General features: G+C 45.2%; 1 protein-coding gene across 4 annotated transcripts in view; it reads left to right on the top strand.

The window, feature by feature from the left end:
- ZNF469 (zinc finger protein 469) overlaps nucleotides 1-25,406 on the top strand; it is a 270,551-nt gene that overhangs the window by 7,517 nt on the left and 237,628 nt on the right. The window contains exon 1 of one of the 4 annotated variants that reach the window (XM_081872032.1): nucleotides 13,103-13,121. The exons of the other annotated variants lie outside the window; for them this stretch is intronic. The gene's annotated coding sequence lies outside the window, so the exon portion shown is untranslated. Of the gene's footprint in view, nucleotides 1-13,102; nucleotides 13,122-25,406 lie in introns of those variants that run through there. 4 annotated transcript variants of the gene reach the window in all.

The following is a 25,406-nucleotide window of genomic DNA, read 5'->3' as shown; positions in this document are numbered from 1 at the left end:
GTGGGGAGATTGGGTGTTCAGGGTGAAGGAAACAGGTGCATGTTGGATGTGCACAGGAAAAGCCTATTAATATGGTTGGCTCCAGTTCATGGCCTATCTCCTGTCCCCCACACAGATTTTGGCACTAGTTAGGGGCCTAGTTTTTCTACTGCTTCTCTACAGGCCCTCTAAACTGCACCCTCTGCCTAGTGGTGGAGAAGACACGGATGGCTTGCAGTGGGCTAGGGAGAGTTATCACATCAGATGGAGCCTTTTCCTGCAACTGTCACATGTCCAGTGATTGTACAAACAGGCCCTGGCAGAGGAGGATTTAGGGGAGTGCAACTAGTTCGGTTACACTGGATGCAAAGCCTCGGGGGTGCCGCTGGGGGGGAGGGCGCAAGTATGATTTGCAATGGGCACCAAATTTAGGTGTTGCACAGGGTGCTGCTGAAATTTGAGACCCCCAAGATCTGCCACTGGCCCTGAGGTTTGTACTCAAAGAGCCACAATGCAACACAAAATTTGGTGGGTCTAGTTAAGTCACCTAGTTTAAACATGCTTAACTCTGTTTTTTGAGTTTGGAGCGCAAGATGAAACCCTGAAGCAGAGCTCTTTTGATGTGTTGGTTACTGATTGTCTTCCAGGTTCCATTCAAGGTTTTGACCTTTAAGGCCTTAAACAGCTTGCGATCTGGTTCTCTGTCTTGTTATGAGCCTGCTTGGTTGAGGTCTGCAGGAGAGGCTCTTTTGAGACTGTTACCCTTACAAAGGAGAGAGGAATAGCAACGCCGCTCTTAGTGAATCAGAAGCTGCATATGTTTTGCTAGCATAACACCTCCACCTGCAGAAGCCAGCTTAATGGGCTTGCGTGGAGAGGGCTTTCTCCAGTGCCGCTCCACAATGTGGAATGATGCACTCCCCTGTAGTTCGTGCTGGTTCACTCTGCTTTCACATCTTTTTAATTTGGCCAGTCCAATTGCTTTTAGTATGCTGCTTTGGTGGTACAGTGGTGCCCCGCAAGACGAAAAACCCGCTAGACGAAAGGGTTTTCCGTTTTTCGAGGCGCTTCGCAAGACAAATTTCCCTATGGGCTTGCTTTGCAAGACGAAAACGTCTTGCGAGTCTTGCGATTTTTTTCGCTCCCCCCCCCTTTTTCTAAGCCGCTAAGCAGCTAATAGCTGCTTAGCCGCTTTGCCGCTTTGCCGCTAATAGCCGCTAATAGCGCTAATCCGCTAATAGGGTTGCTTCGCAAGATGAAAAAACCGCAAGACGAAGAGACTCGCGGAACGGATTCTTTTCGTCTTGCGAGGCACCGCTGTATACAGAATGGCACTGTGATAATAAAGTCTATTCGCTCCATTTTTTCTATCTTTAATCAGCAAATATATATATTTTTTAAAAATAGTTCCTAACTTTGTACATTGAGGAAACAAGGTGCAGGAACACCAGAGCATGTATTTAAGTAGGCTGCCTCTCTGACCCGTTCACCTGCAGTGCTGGACTCAGAGGCATTTGATCCGAAGTGCGGTCTAAGATTTGCAGTGGCCGAAGAACAAGCCTTTTCCAGTTATTCTAGTAAACCTTCAGAAAGTTTGTTTAGATTTCTGCTTTTTATTTCCTTTTCCTTTTTGCATGGGCACGCACCCCAAGCCTGTGTACATGTGGAGAGGGCAAAATGAATCCATTTCATGGTTTAGTCATGGTGGAAATTTCATCAGATTTTACGGTTTCTCATGAATGCGGGGGCGGCAAATCACATTATAGTGCATACCTAATGATTATGTAGCATGCAAAAGATTTTCAATGGTTGCATATTAAAAGCTGATAAGATGGCAGTTGTGTTGTGATAATGGTTTTTTTGGATGGGCGATGAAACGATGTGTGGCGTGAGCAGAGTCTTATTTGTCAATGCGTCATAGCTGGTTGCTGTACCTCTGCGCCTATGTAATCCTTTCCAGAAATGACAACTGGTCTGAGAAATTACCTTTCCCCTCTCTGGATGGCTTTGTGCCTCTCTAGGCTAAGAACTGTTGTTTTAAAAAAGCTCAAGATATGAATTACCGGCGGACTGGGCGGGCTGTGGTGAGCACAAGTAATAATGATGGTTCCTGGCTTAATCCCAAGTAAAGGTAGCACTGAAGTAGTTCCCTCCCTCCCTCCCTTCCTAGTATTTATAACCAGCTCTTTCCTAAAACTATGGAATATGCTTCCACAGGATGTACAGTAGTGATGGCCACCAACTTGAGTGCCTTTCAAAGAGGATTAGACAAATGGTATCCACAAGGCACCAGTGGACCTTCGGCTAGGCTCTGTCACCTTCCTTCTGGTGCTACCCACATGTGCTGTTCCTGCTGAACCTCCAAGACTGCAGAACCAGCCTGCCTGAGCATTTTTTCTTCCAGCTTGGCCCCACAGGCCAATCCATGCTCACCAAGCTCTAGACATACCCACCACTGGTCCCTCTGTCCCTTGCTTGCTGCTCTAGAATTTGGCTTCTGCCTCTTTTGGACCATGCATCTGCTTGTGTGCCACTTGACTGCCTGCCCCTTCTCCCAGACCCTGCAACTTGATAGGGTCATAGAATTATGGCCATTCTTAGGGAATTGTGATGGATGATGAGGACTATGGAGTAAGTCATTTCCAGTCAATTTTGGGAGGCTGCAGTCTAGATACATTTTCTTTTATGTTCCTGTTTTCCCATCCACTTGGGCTGGCTGTGTTCTCTGGCTCTGTGCTAAGGGCTTATAAAGGGGTCAGGGTAAACAGAGCCGAGGAGGACTTAATTATGTGAGCTTGTTGGGATAGTTACCTTTTTAACTCTCTCTTTTATTAAAAAAGTCCAAATTCTTGATTGGTTTGGATGCACAACATGACTGAGACTGAAGGAAGTCAAACTTGCAGCCCCAAAGTTCTTTGGTTGGTTTTGAGCCATGTGTCCCCCCCCCCTTTCTTTTGCCTGGTGGTCCCATCTGGCTGGTATTTCTAACTAGCTTCCTGTTTCCTGGGAAATAAAGTTGACATGCTTGGATTGTCCTGCCGCAAAACGGCTTCCTTCCCCCACCTTTTCTCTTGCTTTAATGCTGACCCAGACTTTGCAGAGAGACCCGCCTAGCACTGCTTGCTCTTTAGAATGTTAGATTCCCCCCCAGGACCTACTGCTCACATTGAGGCTCAGATCACAATATTGATGCAGACCACAGAGTGCAAAGCAGTACTGAAGAAGAAAGTGCTTTTGAGCATGTGCAGATTGACAGTTTGGGATGGGGGGGGGGCATCATAGATCAGAGGTTCTAGACCAGATGCTGGGCAGACTTTTAGGCTTTCAGGATTTTTTCAGGACAGCCCCCCCCATCAGCTGGAACCAGTTGCAAAATAGTGTCCCATTGAAGTTAGATTCAGAACGAATCATAGAATTGTAGAGCTGGAAGGGACTCCCTGCAATGCAGGAATCTCAGCTAGATCATACATGACAGATGGCCATCCAATATGCCAATCATATCTCCTCTTAGTCTCGTCTTATCCAGACTGAACATACCCAACTCCCTCAACCGTTCCTCATAAGGCTTGGTTTCCAGACCCTTTGTTATCTTGGTTGCCCTTCTCTGTACATGTTCCAGCTTGTCAATATCCTTCTTAAATTGTGCTGGCCAGAACTGGACACAGTACTCCAAGTGTGGTCTGACCACGGCAGAATTGAGTGGGACTATTTCTTCTCTTGTTCTGGACACTAGACTTCTGTTAATGCAGTCTAGAATAGCATTAGGGGTCGCCCCTCCCCCCCTCCGCACGCTGCATCACACGGTTGGTTCAGGTTAAGCTTGTGGTCTACCAGACCCCTAGATCCTTTCCCCATGTACTACTGGCAAGCCAGGTGCCCCCATCTTATGTTGGTGCAGTTGGTTCTTCCTGCTTAAGTGTAGAACCTGACAATGAAATGGTTGAATCTGTAAATCCTGATTTTGCAGTTTTCTGATTCTTTCAAGTCTGATTGAGCCGTTGAATATGCAAGCATCTTGGAAACCAACATGAGTTTACGGGTTGTTTTCCCACAATAATGTACACTTGGCATGTAAAAGCTGAAAACTAATAAAAGGGGGAGGGCACAGGGCCATAATCCCCGGGAAATGTCTCCCGCTGAAGCCTTGTTTGGTGGGAACTCTGCAGGAGCATTTGCTGGCTGGCCTTGCACCTTCAAGAGCCTGCAAAATTCCCACCACCACTGGTGTGTGGCGATTGCAGTTCTAGTTTAGGTATCTGAAGTGAGACATAAATCTGAATGTGTTTGAGCATGGTGCTGTCTTCAGGATGCGCTATTTGCAAAGCTGAGTCCATTTTCTTAGCTGAGTTTCTGTTGTGGACACCCATTAGTCATGAAGCAGGTGATAGATGAGTTTGTTTATGGGCTTTTAAGTTTTCACACAATTGTGTCAGCACCTTCCAAAGGGACTTGAGAGATGGCTACAGGATTTTAAATGGGAATGACATCTAAATGCACTAAATGTTAATCAGAGACAGCTGTGAGTGGCTCCAAGGAGGCCTCCCCCTTCCCCCTTCAGATTAGAAAGCGTTAATAGCAGTTTAATGTTGCTGCAGCAGCCATGGCAGCCAGTCCTTTGCCTTGCCATCTTGGCCAGCCTTTCCTGATCTGATAATGTGCCGCTTGGAGAGAGCTTTGAGCAAAGGGCAGGGCCTCCTTGTGACCCCCCAGCTCAGGGGCTGCATCCAGATGTGAGTCAGCATCTGTCCTGAGGGTGGGTTTGGGTTGGGTGTGCAAGAGCCTCTCATTCTTGTCAAGAAAAGGACTTCAACCCAAACATGACAAGCTGGGCGCGAGAAGCAGTGTCTTGGCGCTGGGTGTGTTTGCTTGCAGAGCAATCTGGGTCTTGACAACAACGGCTGGCAAGGAAACAGGCACTCCCCCACCCCACCATCAGCTTTTGACATCAGCCTCCCTCTGTGCTCTTCCAAACCTGAGAGCAGAAAAGGTTTTGTTTGCTCTCCTTTCCAAGCCTTCCCCGGGGGCCCTTTCTGACTGCCCGTGCTCTGCACGCAAGATCCCCACCTGCTGCTCTTGCTGCTCTTGCTGCTGCTGCCTGGAATGGAGTGGCCTGAGAGGAGACAGATGGCTGCAGTTACCTCTCTCCACCCTTTCCTGAAGAGGAAGCCGAATGCTCTAAATGAATGCAGGGGAATGAATAGGAAGAGGCAAAACCACCTGCTTGATGGGTCCCTTTTGCAAAAAAGGAATCTCCTTTCCCAGAGCAAGGAGTTGCTTGGGGATCTGATGGGGGAAGAAAATTCACATGGCCTTGGTGCAGATGATGTGAAATTTTCACATCTTTCGTGGGGGATTCAGCTGGCTTGTGGTGGGGTTTGTGTTAGCATACAAAGCCCGGTGTCCCTTGTGTGAGCCTCCCTCCAGAGGAAAGAAAAACATGGAAGGCTTGTGCTGCTCTTCCTAAGAATTTTGCATTAAAATAGTGAGCTAAATCATAAGAGTGTAAGAGTCAGTGCTAGATTTAAGGCAGTGTAGGTGGTTCCCCTGCACAGGGTGCAGAATCATAATCATGATAAACAACTTATTTTTTATATGGGGGGAATTGTCCTTGCTCAGGGCATCATATTACCAAAGTCCTCCCCGGAAGAGTCTTGAAGCCGGATCAGGCCAAAGGGGGCTCATCTACAGGTAGTCCAGCATCCAGTGGCCAGCCTAATACCCTAATGGAAAGCCTTCAAGCAGGACCTGCCATCAGCCTGATTACCCAGCCATTGTCTGCTGTGGTCAGCAGAGGCTTTCTGAGGACCCAGGGAGAGAGGCATCATTTCCAGCCAGGTTACCTGAGAGTCTCTAACTGGAGGTGCCAGGGATTGGATCTAGGAGCCATGGTGTCTGCCACTGAGTTGTGGCTGCTTCCCATGCTCAGGTGAGACCCGTACAGACAGCTTGTGGATATTCTAATCGTTTCAGAAGATGGTTGCATCTGAACCTATTGTCCAGGGCATGGTGCACCTACCATCAAAATCTGCAGTTCCCTTGATCCAAATGCTGCTTTTCCTTCTGGCTTATACTGGGCAGCTTGGCTGTTGTTCAGCCTCCTCCTTTCTGTAGACTCGCAGCCTTGAGAGCAGTTGTGCAGAAAGGCCGAGAGGGAAAAGGTTGCTGTGAGGGGAGGGGGAGTATGAAAGAGGAGGGATGGGGGAAGAAATTCATTTTGGTTCACATTTAAAGGTGAACGTGCCTAATTTGCACTTTCTGATACAGTGCACAAACTGAAACACAGCCATCTATCAGAATTAACAACTCCTCCGAATTTTGCAACACACTTCTCCATCCAAATGCTAGAGCATGGGTAGGCAACCTAAGGCCCGTGGGCTGGATGTGGCCCAATCGTCTTATCAATCTGGCCTATGGACAGTCTGGGAATCAGCGTGTTTTTACATGAGTAGAATGTGTGCTTTTATTTAAAATGCATCTGTGGGATATTTGTGGGGCATAAGAATTTGTTCATTCCCCCCCCCCCCAAAAAAAATATAGTCCGGCCCACCACATGGTCTGAGGGACGGTGGACTGGCCCATGGCTGAAAAAGGTTGCTGACCCCTGTGCTAGAGTAATGTGTGCATCAAAATGTATGTATCATTGAAAATAACATTCAAAAACTGCATTATATAAGGGGAAGTTGCTTTGCAAAAATGTCTGTGCTAGGCAAAACGGCATGCAAAAATGTGTTTATTAAGAGAACTTGGCACTAAAATACTGCTGAATTTTTATGAGGGCTTTCTTTAAGATCTGCAAACTGATGTGGAAATGTGGACAACTAAACTTTAGAGTGGAAGTGTAGGAAATGGGGATAAGTTAAATTTGAAAATAATTGCCCATCCCTACTGAAGTGGAATCTTGGTGTTCAAAACACAGGCCTCTGCATTGCCCCCACCCTCTTGCCCTCCTCCTGGCTGGCGAGAGCAAGACACATCAGATCAGGGGGAAGAAAGAGCAAAGGGCTGGACCTGAATCTCCTTGGGGCCAAAGCAGGACATGCTTGGAGCCCCTCCCCAGCATTGCAGGCAGGTTCCTCCAGAGAGCCCTGGCTTCCATTAACCCTTCTGTTTCCTTGGTTTGGCCCTTTCCCCATCCCAACAGCAGGTGACCATGTGTTTGGCATCAGGCAGCTGCCCAGCCCTCACATGTTTGCCTCTTGGCGGTGGCGGCTCCTCCTGCCATCTGGAACGGCCTCCGCCTTTATCTCTCTTCAAATCTCGGTCGAAAACATGTCTGTTCTTCTTTGCCTGAGATGCCTAATGTGTCTCTCCTCCTGCTACTATTTACGACTTAGCTCCATCCCTTTTCGCTCTCACTTAATGAAGCTGAGGGCTGCACAGCTTCATTTCTTTGGGCAGCGGGGGAAGCAGTAAACTTTTGCTCTGTGCTTCATTGGCTTGCAAAAGGGGTGCTTTGATGCCAAGCTACCAGGTGCAACGTACACATTTTAAAATTAAAATTTCCCCAAATCCCACATCTTACGTGGTACAAGCAGCCTGTACAGGTGTTGTTTAGTTTAAACTGTGCAAACAGAGCAGGAGACTCTTCAGCATTGAAAGGACCACAAGAGGAAGCATCTTAAATGTTGTTTTATGCAGTATGCACAAAAGGATGAGTGACTCCAAATGTTGACACATTGTGTGTGTGTGCGCGCGCGCACGCGTGCACACCCACCCACCCACCCACAGCAAATATTTGAGCCTGCAACAATTGTGTTCTCCATCCAGGCCAGGCATACACTTGTTTTACTGGTGTGTTGTAATTTGCTGATTTCATTCTCTCCATATGCTGCTGCTGCTGCTGGCCAAACCTTCACTCACACAACCAACCCAAACACTTCTTTTCCTCTTCTGAAATCTCCATTGGAAGCCAAAACAAAGGAACTGGAAACATTCACTTTCTAGAAGTCTTGGGTATTAATCCCACTGCTATTGCCTTGGTGTTGTTTGCACATTAGGAAAGCTTATTTACGTAAGCGCACTGAGCCTTTGAAGCCCCCGGGGCTATGCTGTGTTAGAAAGAGGGGGCAGACAAGTGTGCTAAACTGCAGTAGTGTGTTGTGTTAAACGATGGAACTCACTCCCACATGAGGCATTGATGGCGACCAACTTAGACGGCTTTAAAAGAGGATTAAACAAATTCATGGGGGAAAGGGCTATCGACTGGCTGTGCTCTGCCTCCACAGTCAGAAACTGTAATGTTTCTGAATACCAATTGCTGGAAACTACAGGAGGAGAGAGTGCTCTACTGCTCAGATCCTGCTTGAGGGTTCCCCAGAGGCATCTGGTTGGCCGCTGTGAGAACAGGATGCTGGACTGGGTGGGCCCTTGGCCTGATCCAGCAGGTTCTTCTTATGCTCTTACTGAATGTGTTCCGTCTTTTGCTTTTATTTGTTTTTTATTATTTTTGCATTGAAGAAGTATCCTCGAAGTCTCTGAGAGAAAGTCATACACTTTCCTGTTATTTTTGTTCCCTCTGTCTCCTTTGGCCAACTTCATGTGTTGGGTCTGGAGACCTGATCACCAGACATGACCAGCCACCAATAGCTTGAGATGATCTCCCTCCTAAGGTTTGCAAATCAAAAAGAGCAAAATACTAGCTCCTCTGCTGACCTACAAGTTCCCTCCGGCTACCGGCAAGCAGACTTGGGCTTCCCCTGAAAAACACTGCTGGCCCTGAAGAGTTAAAGCTAAATGCCAGCAGAGCATTATTGGTTGTCATGGCGGGGCTCTTCAAGCCTTTGGTCAAAGGGCAGGAATGCCAGCAACCCACTTTCCCGAAAATAACCCTGACACCTTGAGGAAAGGGGCCAAGGTGACAGCCACAGCCCAGCCAACCTATTTGGCCCTTGGGGTTGGGGGCAGGGAGATATGAATCCAGTCACCAGGCCAGATCCAGTCCCCCCAACCCTAACATAGTAGTTGGAGGTGAGGCTCATACAAATTGTTAAGTGTGTTAATGTTGATTATTGAGCTGAGATGTTGTGTATAGGAGGGGAAACACAGTGCAATCAAGTCAAGCTTAGGAGATGGAAACAAAGCACATAAAAACATGCTATTTCCATTGGCTTATGTGTCATTGGAAGCTTCTGGTCTTGTTTTGGAACTGGCTCAGCTTGCTGGTTAAAAGCTGGACTATGTGGCCAGCAGGACACCCCTCAGTTACGTTGAGTGTCGGGAACTTTTGACCCTCCCGAACCTCTGAAATGCAACTCCCATCATCCCTGGCCGTTGGGATTTATAGTTCAGCAACATCTGGAGGGCCAAAGGTTCCCCACACCTAGACTACACTGGGTAAGAAGTGAGCAAGGAATGAGCTGCTGGTACCTTGGAGAGGCAGAATGGCCAGATTGTGGCCAGATATGAGCAGAGTGAAAGTAAGGTCCATTTTGAATTCCCCAGCCTGTGATTAGCACCCCCAGAGTTAATATGAAAAGCTTGTCTAAAGTTCAGTGAAGCAAGAAGACTGTTCTCTCCCCGCCCTTCATTATTTCATTATCTTGTTTGTTTGGGCTGATTTCTGTTGAAAGAGTTATTTAGAGTTTGAACCTGTTATTAATGAATGTTTATACTTTGATTCCATTCCCAGTATGGTTCAAAGGTTGATATGATCCCTAAATTTGATTTTTCTCCATTATCTCATTGTACAGGCTGAAGTTCAGACTCTCAACCTGGGAATCAAAATAATTACTTTTAAAAAACACCCATGTACACTTGAGGGTGCACTGGTTACTGAGAAATGGTGGCTGTGTAATCTTACATATCTATGTTTGGGGGTGGTTGTTGCTCTTTATTCTACTTGGCTGTGCCATCTTTGCTTCTCTCTCCACCTTCACAAGCCTTGGACCCTCTAAAGTTTGTTTTTCTAGAGCCTAATCTGTTAGCGGCATGAATGGGAATAAGCCCATTTGTTTCTCCTGATTGACCAGCGAAATCTGACTGTGTGCCCTCTGGGGGATGAGCGGTTGACAATGAACGATCTGCTTAATTTCTTGTGCATTTCATTAGCCGCCTGTTAAGTGGCTCATTGACTGTTGAGTAATGTTAAGTGGCAGGCTCAAAGGCTCAGGGGCAAGCATATCAACAAAGGGCGGCAGCTGAATGCAAGAATGGTTTGGAGTAAGGCAGTGGATAGCCAGCCTTGCATCTCAAGTGCCCTAAAAGTGGCACAGGCAGTGGGAGTTTGCTGCACACCTGCGTATCAGCAGGAGGCACTGATTAGCCAGTGGGGAAACAGGATGCTGGAATAGAGTGAACCCACCTTCTTCTGGTCCAGTGAGGCTCTTCTACTTAGGCTCCCCTTGCTTCTATCTAGTACTGCTGTCTCCCCTGTTTGGGAACTGCCACCACTGGCCCAGGTTCACAGGAGTTTGAGACTGAGGCATGTGAGTCTTACAAATCATTTGGAATACTGTGTGCACTTCTGGTCGCCTCACCTCAAAAAGGATAATGTAGAGCTGGGAAACGTTCAGAAAAGGGCAATCTAAATGACCAAGGGGATGGAGCTACTCCCCTACAAGGAAAGCTTGCAGTGTTTGGGACTTTTTAGTTTCGTGAAAAGTTAAGTAAGAAGCGACCTGATAAAAGTTCATAAAAATTATTCATAGCGTGGAGAAAGTGGACAGAGGAAAGTTTTTATCCCTCTGTCATAACACTGGAACTCATGGATAGCCAATGCAGCATAATGCTGGAAGATTCATGATAGGCAAAAGAAAATACTTCATGTGGTGCATAGCTAAACTATGGAACTCACTGCCACAGGAGGCAGTGATGACCATCAACCTAAATGGCTTTAAAGGGGGATGGGACAAATTCATGGAGGAGAGGCCTATCGACAGCAACTAGTGAGCAGGGTTGGAGCCAAAACAAGGTGAGGCCTCCCCTTTTTCTCTTTCTGCCACCCCTTTCTCTCTCTCTCTCTCTCCCTGCTACCTGTGGGTGACTAGGCTGAGGGCCACAGGTTACTCACTCCTGGGCAAGACTGGCAAGTAGTTTGCCCTGGGTGTAAACATGGCAGCATGGTCCGCTCCTTTGCCTGTGATTCAAGAGACCTGAGGGTTGGGCTCAGCTGAGGTCCTTTGGCTGCTGAGCCCCAAAGTTCTGGCCCCAGCTTTCCCCTTTGCTCTGGCTTTGGATCTGGCCTTTGCTGTCTCTGTCCTTCTCCCAGACTGCCGAACAGATGCTCCGCAGGCCCTCTGCCGATTTGCCTACTCCATGTGCAATGTGACCTCTGTTAAACAAATAGCCGCAGTAATCGCCTCCAGATCTTCCGCTCACTTTGATCAGCTTAAGTATCGGTTTATCTTATGATATAAATATGTAAAATATCCCACTTGTTTTTCCTTGCTGGATGCAAATAAATCATTGCCTCAATTTATATACACCAGTGGGGGAGTGCAGAAGGGCGGGTGGGTGGGGTGGTCGGAGAGGGCCCATAACTCATGAGAGGTGGAGACTTGAAGGTCAATACTTCATGAATGTTGATGGGTCCCTTTCCAGCACGTCTGCACTCAGTGTTATTTAACGGTGCTACTCTCCATCATGGGCTCTGACTGCAGCAGCAATTGCAAAAGGCGTGTCACCAAGAGGCTTCTGCTGGGTTCACTTTGACTTTTTGCATTGAGTTTGCTCGCAGCGTTGCTGTGATGGATTGCAGCACCTTGGTGAGTCGCCGCAATGCCTGGCTGGATGGCAGACTTGGCCCCAGCAGGGGCCCATCCTGAAACAATTCTCTCTGTTAACTCTTTCCAGAGGGGCAGCTGTGTGAGACTCTTGCAGGGAGTCTGGTGGCATCAGAAAGATACAATGTCAGGGTGCCTGTGTTATCACCAGCAACTGTTTTGTGGATGACTACTGTTTACATTATTATCACTTTGCTTTCTGCATTGCATTTTGCTCTGACCTCACCGTTCCAACCATTTATACTCAGCGTAATACTTTTGCATCTGCTAATATGAACTGTGGTCTGCCCATGTTTCATATTTAAGGTACTACAAAACCTCTTTTTTGCTTATCTTTTTCGATGTGAGTGTGAGCCTGTTCCACCATTGAAAAGGAGCAACAACCTTCCTTTGTTGTTAAATATGGCTGACAAAAACAAACTGATGCCTTTTTTTTCCTTTTTTCTTTTTTGGGAAAAGACTTTTAGTACTGTAAATTTTTCCATTATTTGCACTAGAAATGTTAGGGTCAATAGAAATCCAGCGTGTGTGTCCATGCCTGCCTGTACTGGTGGGGCATCTTATGATACTTTGCACATGCCCAGATGCATCTTCTTCTTTGGAATTACTTCTCTTGTTCCGAGGCTGAAACTTAAGCATTCAAAATAAATTGTAAGATGGAGCCCAGGCTCAAGAGAAGCCCTGACCAGTTCCTGTTGCCTCTGTGAGTAGCAAAGGTGCTATGCAGACTGGCCCAGATGCAAAGGAAGATGCTAGGCTGCCTGTTTCTTTAATAGTGGCATAGAAAAAGGGATTTTTGCACATGCCTCTGGTCTCACTCTGATTTCAGCCTCACCACCCCAATTCCATTTTTGTCACAGACACCCAGAGGCTCTCCTTTGCAGTGGCTCAGCTGATGGCAGTCCGTTGTTTCATATAACAACCATGTCCCTTAAATGTATGGTGTGTGTGTGCAGCCAAGGCTTCTCCAGAATAATCCCAGGAACCATAGTTTGTCAAGGTGGTTGGGAATTGTAACACAGTGAGGTGTAAATGGCAGTTCCAATGATTCATTTTTGGGGGGGTGGGAGGTGGGGAAGAAGTCTGGTGCTATTAAATATACGGTGATCTGAGCTTAATGGCTGCTGCAACAAGAGTTCCCTTTAGATTTCCCTGTACCAATGAAATTGATCTTGGGGAATGGACACCATTCCAATATCGGCCAGCCAGTGAGATCTGTTGCCAAAAACACCACTTTCTCCATACCTCCGCTGTTTTGCCTCTGAGTTTGGCAGCTAGGGAGACCCAGGGACATCTCTCAGGGGCCCAGGCTTGGCCCCCTGATGCACCAGTTGCTGACAGAGTGGTGATGGCTGTGTTTTCAAAAACCGAACAAGGAGAGAAACGGCGACTCCCCTGAAAGGAGTTGGATATTGAAAACAGGTGGGGGCTTGATTATATGATCATTTCCCCATGTTTATTTTAACAGGGGATTGCCGATGATTTGTGGCCTAACAGTTTATAATAATTATCGCAATGTTTTGACAGTTTGAATTGCACACTCTCCTGTCAGTAAAATAATACAATATAAAAGTGGGAAGTAAAACACAGCAAAGATAACAGACTCCGTTTTTGTGAGTGTTATTGCAAATGTGCTTAATTACTGCCCAAATAAGGGGGGGGGGAATCCAAAATATGTAGAAATCCACATATTTTGTTTTCCAGTTGTAAAGCCTGGGTTTGTTCAATACTTTCTTTCAGAATGCTAATTTGGCCACCCCCACCCCCCAGCACCCTCTTAGAAGATTCAGTTTCTTGCATTATTTTTTCTGGTTCCTTTGAAAATCTTGGAAGGAACCTGCACCCCTTAGTAACAGCCATCATGAAATTGTCTTTTGGGAATTCCCGCTTGCACTATTTGACCAGTTATGTTTGACAAGCTCATGAAAACCTTTCATTGGGGGAAAACCAGATTCTGTGCCTTTGCTTCAAGTCATCTGTGTTTATTTTATGAATTATATGAAGGCCAGGGAAAATTGCAGATGCAAATGTTTGGATACTTTCTGGGAATGGTTGCTAGAATGATGATGGAGGCTTGCGTTTACAGCAACTTCTGATGCTCTTAGTTTGATATTTTTGATACAATTGCTCTGCTGGACAGGAAACCTCAAGGACCTCTGGCTGGGGATTTTGTTGGGCCCCCAAACCTGAGAACCAATGTTTTTTAATCTGGAAATTCCAAAGATTGGACTTCTGGATGCAATGCATGTGTTCTAAGTACTGATATAAGCTCCCCTGGGCAGCACAGGTGGGATTGGGGAGTGCTTTCTGACATGCACGTGTATTTGGAACTGAGTAGATTGTGGCATAAACTGAACTTTTTGTGAATAAGTTTTATATCCATAAATCTCTCTTTGTGTATGTATGTACCCACCCACCAATCTGCCCTTTAATCCATTTGCATCCATTTATCCACCCATCTATCCATCATACAGCACTTAGAACAAGCATGCAGTGAATCACAGAAATCATACATTGGTTACACTGACCAACAAACCAGAAATCAATTCTTCATGGCAAAATGTTTGGGCTTCTGCAAGTGCTTTGATGTACAGGATCTGCTTTTATATACATGTGTTCGCAATTTATTTATAGAATTTCTATAGCACTCCTCATAATAAGTTATCCTGGGGCAGATCACAACAAAATAAAAGCTACCTAATGATAAAAGTACAATTAAAATATTCCGGCAGAAATGCATCCACTTGTCACATCTCTTCCAAATATTCAAAAACAAAACAGAGATCCAAATTTTGGGTACCACAGGTAGAATTGGGGTGAGGATGAGTGCCTCTGTTCTGAACTGAGCAAAATTCAAGCAGAAATCCAACCCCCTAGGAACATGCTTTGGGTCCATCAGTTAAATATTAATAATGCTTAATCCATATTTTATTGGCGTAACTGTAGCTTTGTGATGTCCTATGGAATGAGCTCAGGAGTGATCCCAAGATAAGATATCCTGCATAAAAGGGCATGGGAAGATTAATGAAACACGTTTGCCCTGGTGAGTGAGATATCACAGGCAGTGTCAACAATATTTATATTGTGTTTTAAATATTCTTCTTATTCCAAATAGTATTTTGCTATCTCTCGGTGCTCAAGGACAGATGGAAAAGCTGATGAGAGCAATGTCAAAAATTTGAAATCTTCCCTGGCTTAATTTTATTCTTTGATCAGAAAGATTCATTCCCCCATTGCGTGGTTTTGTGTCTCTTGTTGCCTAGTCTTTGCCCCTTGCAAAAGTACGGTCAGTTTCGCAAATGAGGCCTTTGTTCTTTCCAGGATTCTTAAGATATTGGAAGCGGGAGTGGCCATCACTTATATCTCTTTTAAAGAACCATGAGCTGCCATAGCAGCTGCTTGCAAAATTGCTTTTCTAAGAGGCCGCCATTCTCTACAGTTGCTTGCCTACATCTGCCCCCTGCCCCTGCCGGCACTACTATTATTTGCACTGGACAAATGGGCGGGGGGCAGAGCACCCTAAATAGTGGCTTCAGTGCAGCATTGTGAACGATATGGAAATGATAATCCTCATCCATTTGTAAGAAACACTGAGGTGATATATACACAAAAAGTTAAGGTAGCCTTGCTAGCTGAGATTAAAATCCCGAACCCCATGTTACAAAATAACCAGCAAGCATTTGAGTTCTCCAGAATTCTTCATCTGGCTAGATTATAAACTGAGCTAGGAAGATGTTCAAGAGTTCTGGAGAGCTTGAAGCTTGCACACTATTTTGTGATATTTGATAGAATTGTAGTTTGCAAGTTGAAATAGGGCAGCATAGCATGATGGGAATTGTGGCCTGCAGTGAACTCTGCTGAAAATGGTGTCAAGTCAGTTTCACCATTTATTTATTTTTGGTGGGGGCGGGGGGGGGAGGTGGTCTCTGTCCATGTACATCTGAAGGATTCTTCAAAAGATTTTCATAGGGTTGCATTAAATGAACAAGCAAAACTCGGGCAAAAATTATTCTGCAACTTGTTAGGCTGATTTGTTCACTTTCAGCTATGAAGGGGGATTAAAAAGCAATTAGTTGCAATTTATTTAATTGCCATTTAATTAAGCCACCTTTAATTGGGCTCTCATTTAATTAACCTAAATTGCGCAATGCAACACTGTGCTTCCTGTAAGATACCTGCTAATTGCATTGGCCCGGGTAGGATAAAACTCAAAACATTCCTGGCAATTAAAAACAGTGCTCATCTATGATTTGTAGCTTCTATTAAGCCAGCACTGGGCCTCTTTTCCTCCCCCCCCCCCCCGCTCTCCCTCTCTCTTCTCCCTACCCCCAAGATGTAAACAGTGGCAGGAAACATCTCAGCTGACACATGGGCATTCACTTGCTTTCTTTCCAAAGATCAGCTTGCACAGCCTGAAAGCTGAAATGAAATACTCTGCAGCAATACTGGCGGATTGACCTTTTCCTGCTTCTCTGGATATTATGTTTTATACCCCTTTAACACCCACACCTCCTCTCTGGCTCCTTAGCAGTGGCTTGACAGATCCTTGTGTTGGTGCAAGCCAAGCCTGGAGAGCATTGTTTTTTTTAAATAAAATAAAATTGTGCTTTCCATCTCCCCATCTGCTCTCCCCATCACCCTTGACGGCCAGCCTGCCTTGTGGCGTTTGGATGTCTCCATATATGCCGAAAAGCGCAAAGCAGACAGCACACAGGTAGCAGGTTTTATGGGACCCCCCTCCTCCCTGCTGGAGAAGTGTTTTGTCCCAGTTCTCAGAAAATATACATTTCATTGCTATTTAAATCACCCAGGATGGTGAGTGAGTCTTCACAGCGAGTGCTCTTGGCTGGATATGAAGACCATAGACACGGCACTGAGCCGGTGCCTCCCTCCCGAAAGCAGGCTTGCAGCTCGTCCTGCCTGTTTTCTGAATCTGGTAAAATGAGGCTGTCAGGTCACCTGCAAGGTTTAGCAGACGGGCGCATAGAGGCACACAATGAAACATAAGGATTTCTTTCAGACCAGACTTTGAAGTTTGACTCCGTGGGTAGTGGGGACGAGGGAGGGCTCCAGCTAGATGGCTTTCTGAGATAGGAATGGCCCTTGCTGCTGCACCACATCTCTGGGTGCATAGGGAAAAGAGCGTTGTCTTCTCACCCACTTACCCTGCAAATGTTTTCCTGACTGCAGACCCTTTTCCTTGGTCCATAAATGAATGGAGTATAAGGAAGGGTCTGAAAGTAGGAAACTTATGGGGGAATCATCTAGCCAACTGTTAAGAGATTCTGGCAGGGGGGAACCCTCTTGAGCGCTGCTTTGTTGTTGTTGTTAATTAGCATTTTAATTCCAAGCTTTCGCCAAGGACCTTAGAACTAGTACAGCCCCCCTCACCCCTGTTCCGTTTTATCCTCACAACAGCTCCTGTGAGGAAAATGAGCCGGGGAGAAATGGGCTGGCCCAAAATCTTTTTTTAAAAAATAAATAATATTTATTACTTTTAAACACTACAAAAAAGGAAAGAAAAAACACAAAAAACAATACAATATAAAAACATTACACAACACTAACACAATAAGCTAAACAAAACAAAACAAAGACAATTTAACACACATCATACAAATTCAATGTCATATCTTTCATTTACTTGTTTCAACGACCTCCTCGCACCTCCCTTTTTGTATTCCACTTCTGTTAATTGTTTCAGCAATTCCTTTCCATCTTTCTCTGTTTTCTGTCCTATATTTATCTTAACATATTCTAACCTTATTTTTCCCTAATACTCTAATAATCTATCTATACTTAATTCCTTATAACATTTCTACTAAAGCCATATAACTTCATTCCAACATTTTCCCAACATTCGTCAATTTTACAATATTTCTATAAATAGTCTTTAAACTTTTTCCAATCTTCTTCCACCGTCTCTTCTCCCTGGTCTCGGATTCTGCCAGTCATTTCCGCCAATTCCATATAGTTCATCAACCTGGTAATCTTCTGTACGATGCTCTTAACTCTTTTCCAAGTCCCTTCTGGAAGTCTTCTTCATATTTATACATGCACTTTACTTTGTCTTCTAATGATCTTATTTTTATTTTCCTTCCTTTGAGGCTGAAGAGTAGATCTCAGGGAAACTCCCACCTAGAGATGATTTTGTTCCTTCTCAACAGGGCAACCAAATCTCCGTAGTTAAACCCAAAATCCAAAAGATATTTCGGGACGTCTTTCAAAATTTCCACTATTGACTGTTGTTCTTCTAGGTTCTTCTGGTAGTTCCAACAGTCTCTTATTTTTTTCTTCTCTTTTTTCCCTCCTCTTCCAAGTCTGAAGGCCCTCACAATTTTAATCTCTTCTTGACCCAAGTCCAAATCCCCAAAATCAGCAAATTCCTGCGTGTTGAAATCCATCAAACTCTCCTTCTCCAGTTCAAGTAGGGCTCTAACCCTCAAAATCTGATTTTCTTTAAATTCAGTCGTAGAAGGCATCGACTTATGGTCATCAAATTGCATCTGTAAGGCTGGGACTCTCTCTCTCTCTCCAACTGTGTTACTTTAGGTTCAATGGCAACAACTTTCTCCCTAGCCTTCTCTGCAGTTTGCCATGTCAAAGTAGATTCCTGTATCAATTTCTGAATAGTTTCTGTATTGATGTTCACTTTTTGTCCCAAATGATCAATTTTGGTAGTTACCACATCCACTTTCTTGTTAAGCTGTTCCAGTGAGTTACTTATCTTACTTAATGCGACCGCTAAGGCCTCTTCTATTGACATTCTTAACCGATTCAAGGTCAGTCCCAGAGTCTCACAGCTTTTTATCTTGCAGCTGGAAATTCCCCCAGATCAGCTCTTGTAACAGTTTCAAAAGCTTCCTCTAGAGGGAAACAGTTTCTATTTGTATTAGTCCTTTTAGACACAGTTCAAACAATAAAGTTAGTTTCAATTTTCAGTTACTTTTACTCCTTTTTAAACGCAGACGGAGACATTGGAAACAATGTATTACTCTTATTTAACTAACTGTCAGTGAACGTTCTAGTCACGGTCAATGAGCATTCCAAAAGACGTCAGTCTTACTAGCAGCCCGTTTCCAGGTTCGGAGCAGTGGTATTTTAACTTCCTTCACTCTCTCCTGCAAGCATATACAGTCCAAAACTCCCCCCCTCTTCTCCTGCTTCCAAGGGGGATTTAATATTTTTTACCGATGGAGATTTAGTCCTTCACAGTAGGCTTTCCAAGACTTTAGCTTGCAGCCTCTTTGCTTCAGTCTATTTACAAAAGGGGAAGGCGGACTTCCTGTTTTGAACCTCCCCGTTTCGGTGCCAAATTAAGATGTTTAAAAATACAATTCTTCACTCTACTCACGGGTAGTTGCTTTAAGATCAAATTGTCCACAGGAAAAAGTCAGCGCTCTCCGGCAACAGCTATGTGGCTTCGCTCCGTGGAAAAAGCAATCAATTCGAAGCACCGCACCGCTCACCCCACGTTGCTCCGGATTCCCGAAACTGGGTTTCCCCGCGAGTAGGGGAGGCGCAAAAGGTGCCAGCCGAATCCCATGTTCACAGGCTTGGGCTGGCCCAAAATCACTCAGTGAACTTTAGGGCTGAGTGGGGTCTGTTTGGCCTGACTCTAATGTCCTAACTCAGTGTTGTCTGGTGCCCATTGGGACTGGTAGGGTGGAAAGCAGGGAGGCTAACAGTAGGTGACGCCAGGACAGGCAGAACCAACACATTCTAGCTTAGGCCCCATTTGCCTTCTCCCTGCTGAGTCCCACAAGGGCTATTCTGAGAGTAAGGAGGAGGTAACTGACAGGCAGGGCTGCCCCCTGGGCTGATTGTAAGAAGGCAGATGGGCTGGCTGAGGTCCTGCTGAGGTTGGCGGAACAATGCCCCTTTTGCCCTGAAGGGCCGGCCTGCTCTACACTGACTCTTCCCAAAGGAGCCCAAAGCCTCCTGAATTCTGACACTTGAGGCATCAGAATATTGCCCATTGAGTGCTGGCTGGTGTTTTTTTCCCTGCTGGAACTCACCGGAATTCAGTTCCCGCACCTCTCCGGTGGGTGTCATTGCCATTACAAGTGTGATTTCATGGAGAGTTTCGACACCAGTTTTTCTAGAAAAATAGCAAGAGTCCTAGCAATTATGGTTTAATTTTTGTTTTTAATGACAAAGGTCATATTTGCACGACCACTGCGTTTTTTGTTGATGTTGCGCTTGTAAAAAGCTCTGTTTGCGGTAAACTGTCATTGGACCATCCTGTTGTAAGCACAGAGGCAAATATATTGGACTCCACACTTTAGGAAAGCTACTTTAGGAAAGGGTCACAGTGGCATGATTCAGTAATTACTCCCTAAAACAGGACCATTGGAAGCAGTCTTCTACTGAGTCAGACACTTGGTCCCACTAGCTGATTATTGTTGACACTGACTGGCAGCAGCTCTCTAGGGTTTCATGCAAGTGTCTCTCAGAGCCCCACCTGGAGATGCCGGGGTTTGAACCTGGGACCTTCTGCATGCCAGGCATGTGCTCTACTCCTGAGCCACAGCCTTTTCCTATCCTGTTGTTGATACAGCTGTTTTAAGTGACTGCTTTATTTGGCACTTCTGTAACCTCCCGGAACGTTCTGCTCTGGATGGTGGGTTAGGACGGGCAGCCACAGTATGTTGAGCTTGTTGCCTTTTCACATGGAAAGTTCTAGTTCCTTCCAGCTTCCTCCTTATCTTTTAGGCAACAGGAGCCAATCTCTTATTGTGACCAGGCCGCCAGTCCTCCCTGCTTCCTTTCCCACAAGCGCGAGCCCAGACCTATGCCAAGAAACAGAATATTGTTGCCCAGCTCTTTCCTCTGCCAGGGCTTTGTCCCTCAAGTTGCTCGTCCAAGAATGTCCTCCGATTTCCCAGTGGACAAATTGGCTTGGCTGCTTTGGCTGTGAATGCCTTTTGGATTTGCCAAAGGTTTGGCTTGGAGTGCCTGTTTCAGCCTTGATGTGCCATTAAGCTCACTTGGCCCTCGGGCTGCCATTTCAAACAGCAGGAGGCATGGAGGTTCTGGAGTCCTTGCTGGGTAATTTTGCCTCTACAGGATGTCTTCTTGTAGACATCCAAGATGCGGAGGTGGAACTGTAAGCCAGCAATCCTCGCCGTAACTCTTTTGTGTTTGAGCAGAGGGTGGAAAAGGAGAGCTTCATTGCATAAGTGCATCTAAACAAAAACAGGTGATGAATATTAATAAATATAAATCTTTTATTCTTTGGTATGTTATTACATAATCGGTCGTGTGTCAGAGCAGGAGCCAAAAATAAAGAGCTCCAAATAACACTTAAATATGGAGATATTCTGCTGTCCAGAGTTAAAGTAAACACAAGGGGCTGGAGTAAACCCACTGAAATAAATGGACTTAAGACTAGTTGCCTCTATGAAATTCAGTGGGTTTATTCTGAACAAACCACTGGGATGGATCCTAGTAGAATCATAGAACAGTAGAGTTGGAAGGGTCCTTGAGGGTCATCTATTCCACCCCCTGCAATGCAGAAATATGCAGCTGCTCCATACGGTGATTGAACCTGCAACCTTGCCATTATCAGCACCATGCTCTAACCAACTATCATTCTTAGCGATACACTGATTTCACTGGGCCTATTTTAAACATACTAAGGCTCCATTTGCACTACACATTTAAAGCAGTATGACTGCAATTTAACAGTCATGGCTTCTCCCAAAGTTCCTGGGAACTATAGTTTGTTAAGGTGCTGGGAGTTGTCAAGAGACCCCGTATTCCGTTCCCAGAGCTACAGTTCCCAGAGTTCCCTAGGAAGGGAGACTGACCATTAAACCACTCTGGGAACTGCAGCTCGGGGGGGGGGGGGGATGTGGGGTTTCCTAACAACTCTCAGTGCTCCTAATGAACTCCAGTTCCCAGGATTCTTTGGGAGAAGCCATGGCAGTTAATTTGCAAGTTTTTAAAGTGGCATGATATTGCTTTTAATGTATAGTGCAGACAGGGCCTGAGGCTGGATTCCATGCATCACATCCAATCCCCTCATTCCACAACTTGCCTAATGAGAAGGGCAGCTACCCAAATGCCTTGGACAGTGATCACGACTGGTCTGTAGACCAGGGTAGGGGACTTGCAGCCCCCCAGATGCTGTTGGCTCCTAAGACCCCCAGTCATCATGGCCAATAGTTATATAACACTGCCTCATGGGAAGTGATTCATAAATGAAATGATAAGAATAAGAATGATGAGGATGTCCGTATCAGTGAGCAGGGCCTTCTTGGGCACACACTGGCACCAGCATTGGATGGGAATGCTTCTGCTCTCGCCTTTTTTCTCGTAGTGCCGTCTTCACAGTTGTCCTCCCTGGGTGGTGCACTTTGCATCCCTCTCCCTGCTGTTTCTTCTTCCCCTCCTCCTCCTCCTCCTCCTCCTCCTCCTCCTCCTCCTCCTCCTCCTTCTTCTTCAAATGTGTGGGTTTTTCACACACTGCATTCCTTGAGTTTGTGGTCTGTGTATTCAAAGAGTTGAGATCTTGTACCTGGCAGCAGCTCTGTGTGCTCAAAAGTGCTAATTTTTATGGCCGTTGATTTACGGCCCTATGAAATTGGCTTTTCGTCTTGGAAAAATAATGCATATGTGGTGTGGATCCCGGGATTAGCGCCGCTCGCTTTCCATCACCCGCTCCAGCATTCCGAAAGACCCACTCTGGAGGGGTGTCATCACAGCTGCTTCCTTCACAACTGTCTGAAAAAAAAGAAAAGACCCCCCCCAAAAAAAAACATTGTGCTGAGAAAGCAAGACTTTTCGCAGATTCCAATTCTTTTGTTTCATCTCCAAAGGCAGAATCGTTATTCGCAATACGCTGTGAGTGAGCTTGCTGTTAGGAGCTGCACTCCGCATGTGTGTTTTAAATATATATTTTTAATATCACAATTTTAATAGTACAAAAAAATCCCCTCCTCATCTTGTAGAGGGATACAGTGAGAGTCTAAAGTAAAACAAAAACCCACCAAAACCATTAATCTTGTCAGTACATCCCATCAGAAGGTATAACAATTAAAGACCACCATGTTCATAGCAGCCAGAAAGCTTTGTTTGCTACTGGAATATGTCTCTGTTTCACTTTTGGTTGCAAAAACCTCAAAAGATCACCAATATGCTAATTAGACTCTTCATATTTTGTTCCTTTAGCCAAACGTAGGTTATTTGTTAATTCCTCCATCAAAGCAACTCATCAAGTCATCTTATACCAATTAGCTATTTTAGTGCCATTTAGGTCCTTCCAATATTGAACAACAAACTAGCTGGGCAGCTGCAAGAATATAACCAAGTAGAGGTCTGAAATGGCAAACCCTGTTGTTGCTCTGAAAAACGCTTAATCTGGAGATTACAGTAGTTGCTGTCCAGTCATTTTAGTAATTTTTGCAAAGACCACAGTCCAAAACACCCAACACTTTTTGATGAGCCTGTCACATATAGGATATACTCCTTTTAAGAGATGTAACACTGGAAAAGGGTTGTCGACTTCAGCATTTTAAGGCTGAAACTGATAATCAGTTTCATTGGGCAGTTTTCTCTCAACACTATAGCTTTGGGAGAGCTATGAACCTCTTTAATACCTTTTTGCTGTTGCTTTATTTCCACCTTTCTTCTTCTGTTCTTGAACAATTTGGGGTATGTGTGTGCCTATTGAACTTTCTTTCTCCTTCCTAGAGCGTTCCTAGCCAATCAGAGATCACTTAGCAAAACGTGAGAATGTCATGCTGTGATGTAGCTCATCAGATTTGGCTAAGCGAGGACATTCCTGATGGCAAAGGTGATTGAGAATGAATCTTCACCTAGGTGATTCCAGCCAATCACATCACCAATCCCTCCCCCCATCTCACGTGGCAAATGGGCTACCAGCAGTTTTTGTCAAAGATTTTCCCATTTGACTTAACTCCCCCCCTCCACATTTTTTTTTCTGAGAAGCACAGTTGAGGGAGAGGCTAGATGAAAGTTTATAGCTTCTTGTTTCTGACATTATTCAGTTCTTGGAAAGTGAAAAATATCCCAGGAAAGTGCCTTTTTCCAGGGGGCTGTTTTGGCAGGAAGACTTTGTTCTGCAGTTAAAAGGTACTTACAGTAACTTACTGTGTGGGGAGGAGGAGGGAACCCCTCAGTGCAAACCAATATGTAGAAAGAAATGCAAAGTGACAAATGATGTCAAAGGTTGCCTCTCACCAGCACGTGGCTTAATTTTGTGTGTGTCTACAGATGTGTCCAATTTAGTTTCACAAGCCTCTTTTGGGGAATCCAGATGGCCTTTGAACAGGGTGACTACAGACCTTATCCAGCCAGGGAGATGTGTCTGGACAGGTGCCTGGATGCAAAATATCCATTTTAAAATTCAAAGAGTTTTGTGACCAGCTCTTTCAACTTTTCACTGCTTTATCTATTGTCTACTGCTCAATTGAAAAGTGCAGTTCTGTATATCCCTCTCTACTTGTTCACTCCCTCTGGAATCTCAATAGTGGTGTGTTTTTGGAGGGGGGAGATATAGCTGAATGTTAGAGCATCCTTTTTGCATACAAAAGATTCCAGGTTCAGTCCTCAGCATCTTCAGACAGGACTGGGAAAGACACCTTCCTCTCGCCTGAAACCCCAGACAGCCACTGCCAGTGAGTGTAGACGATACTGAGCCTATGCAGCATAGAGCAATAAAGTGTCTCAGCTTGAAGCAGCTTCCAGTGTTCCTATGAAATGTTCCTCACACAAGCTGCTGTTGAAATCTGAACAACTGCATCCAAATGGTTTAACCTTAAGGTTTTGCTTAAATGCTCTGCTCTTACACTTTCCTTTAAAACCCTGTTCAAATGTCAGCCTTGCAGCTGTGAAGTCTCCACAGGTAGCCAGTTCTTGTGCTTTGCCTGCAGCAAGGGGTAAACCCTCTATTTTTGTTTTGTGAGTGAAAGATCTACTGTTTTTCCACTGTCCTCTTCCAGGAGGGTCTTCTTATCCGAACAACACTAAAGGTGTCTGCAAATATTTTTTCTCCTCTCCAAGGGGGCTCTTTTTATCACTTCCTGATCCTGGCAGGTAGATTTGGTAAAGCTCTTACCGTTTATGGCTGGCACATGTTAACAGTGCACTCCTTTGGTCCCCCTTCTGGTGTCCTTCTGCATAATGGCTTTTCTTCTTACTCTTCTCAAAAAGGATAACAGCCCACTTAAAATTAAGCAGCTATTATTGCAGCATTCTTTTTTTTTTCCCAGGGAGGAAGTTCTTTTTTTTTTTTAAATATTTTTTATTAAGGATTTTCTTGTTTTACAGAAGTGTAGTGCCTCGTTTTTTTTTTTTTTTTTCTTCTTCTTCCATGTAACGTTTTTACAAATCCGTTTCATTTGTTGAGGCATTAGGGGGAGAAGAAAACTGAAAGAAAAAAGAAAGGGGGGGTGGGGAGAGGGAGGATGGATGGGGGTGGGGTCGGGTGGCGGTGTTTCTATTATGTTTAATGTATGTAGAGTTTGGTGTCAGCGTTGCTTGTGTTGTTCACTTGTGTTCCTTTGGTGGTGAGAGAGGTTGGGGTTGGCTTAGGGTGTGATTGTTTGCTTGTGATTGGCTGTGGTGATCTTTGTTTTCGTGTGTGAGTGAGGTGGGTGGGTGTTTTGGATCAGGTTAGCCATATTGATTTGTATGCTGTTGGTGGATTATTGTCGTTGTCCTGTTGGGCTGTGTATGTGA

This window comes from Podarcis erhardii, assembly GCF_964252035.2.
Source record: "Podarcis erhardii genome assembly, chromosome: 7".
Classification (NCBI taxonomy): domain Eukaryota; kingdom Metazoa; phylum Chordata; class Lepidosauria; order Squamata; family Lacertidae; genus Podarcis; species Podarcis erhardii.
Note: the sequence above shows the minus strand (reverse complement) of the source record. Positions and strands in the feature narration are given on the sequence as shown.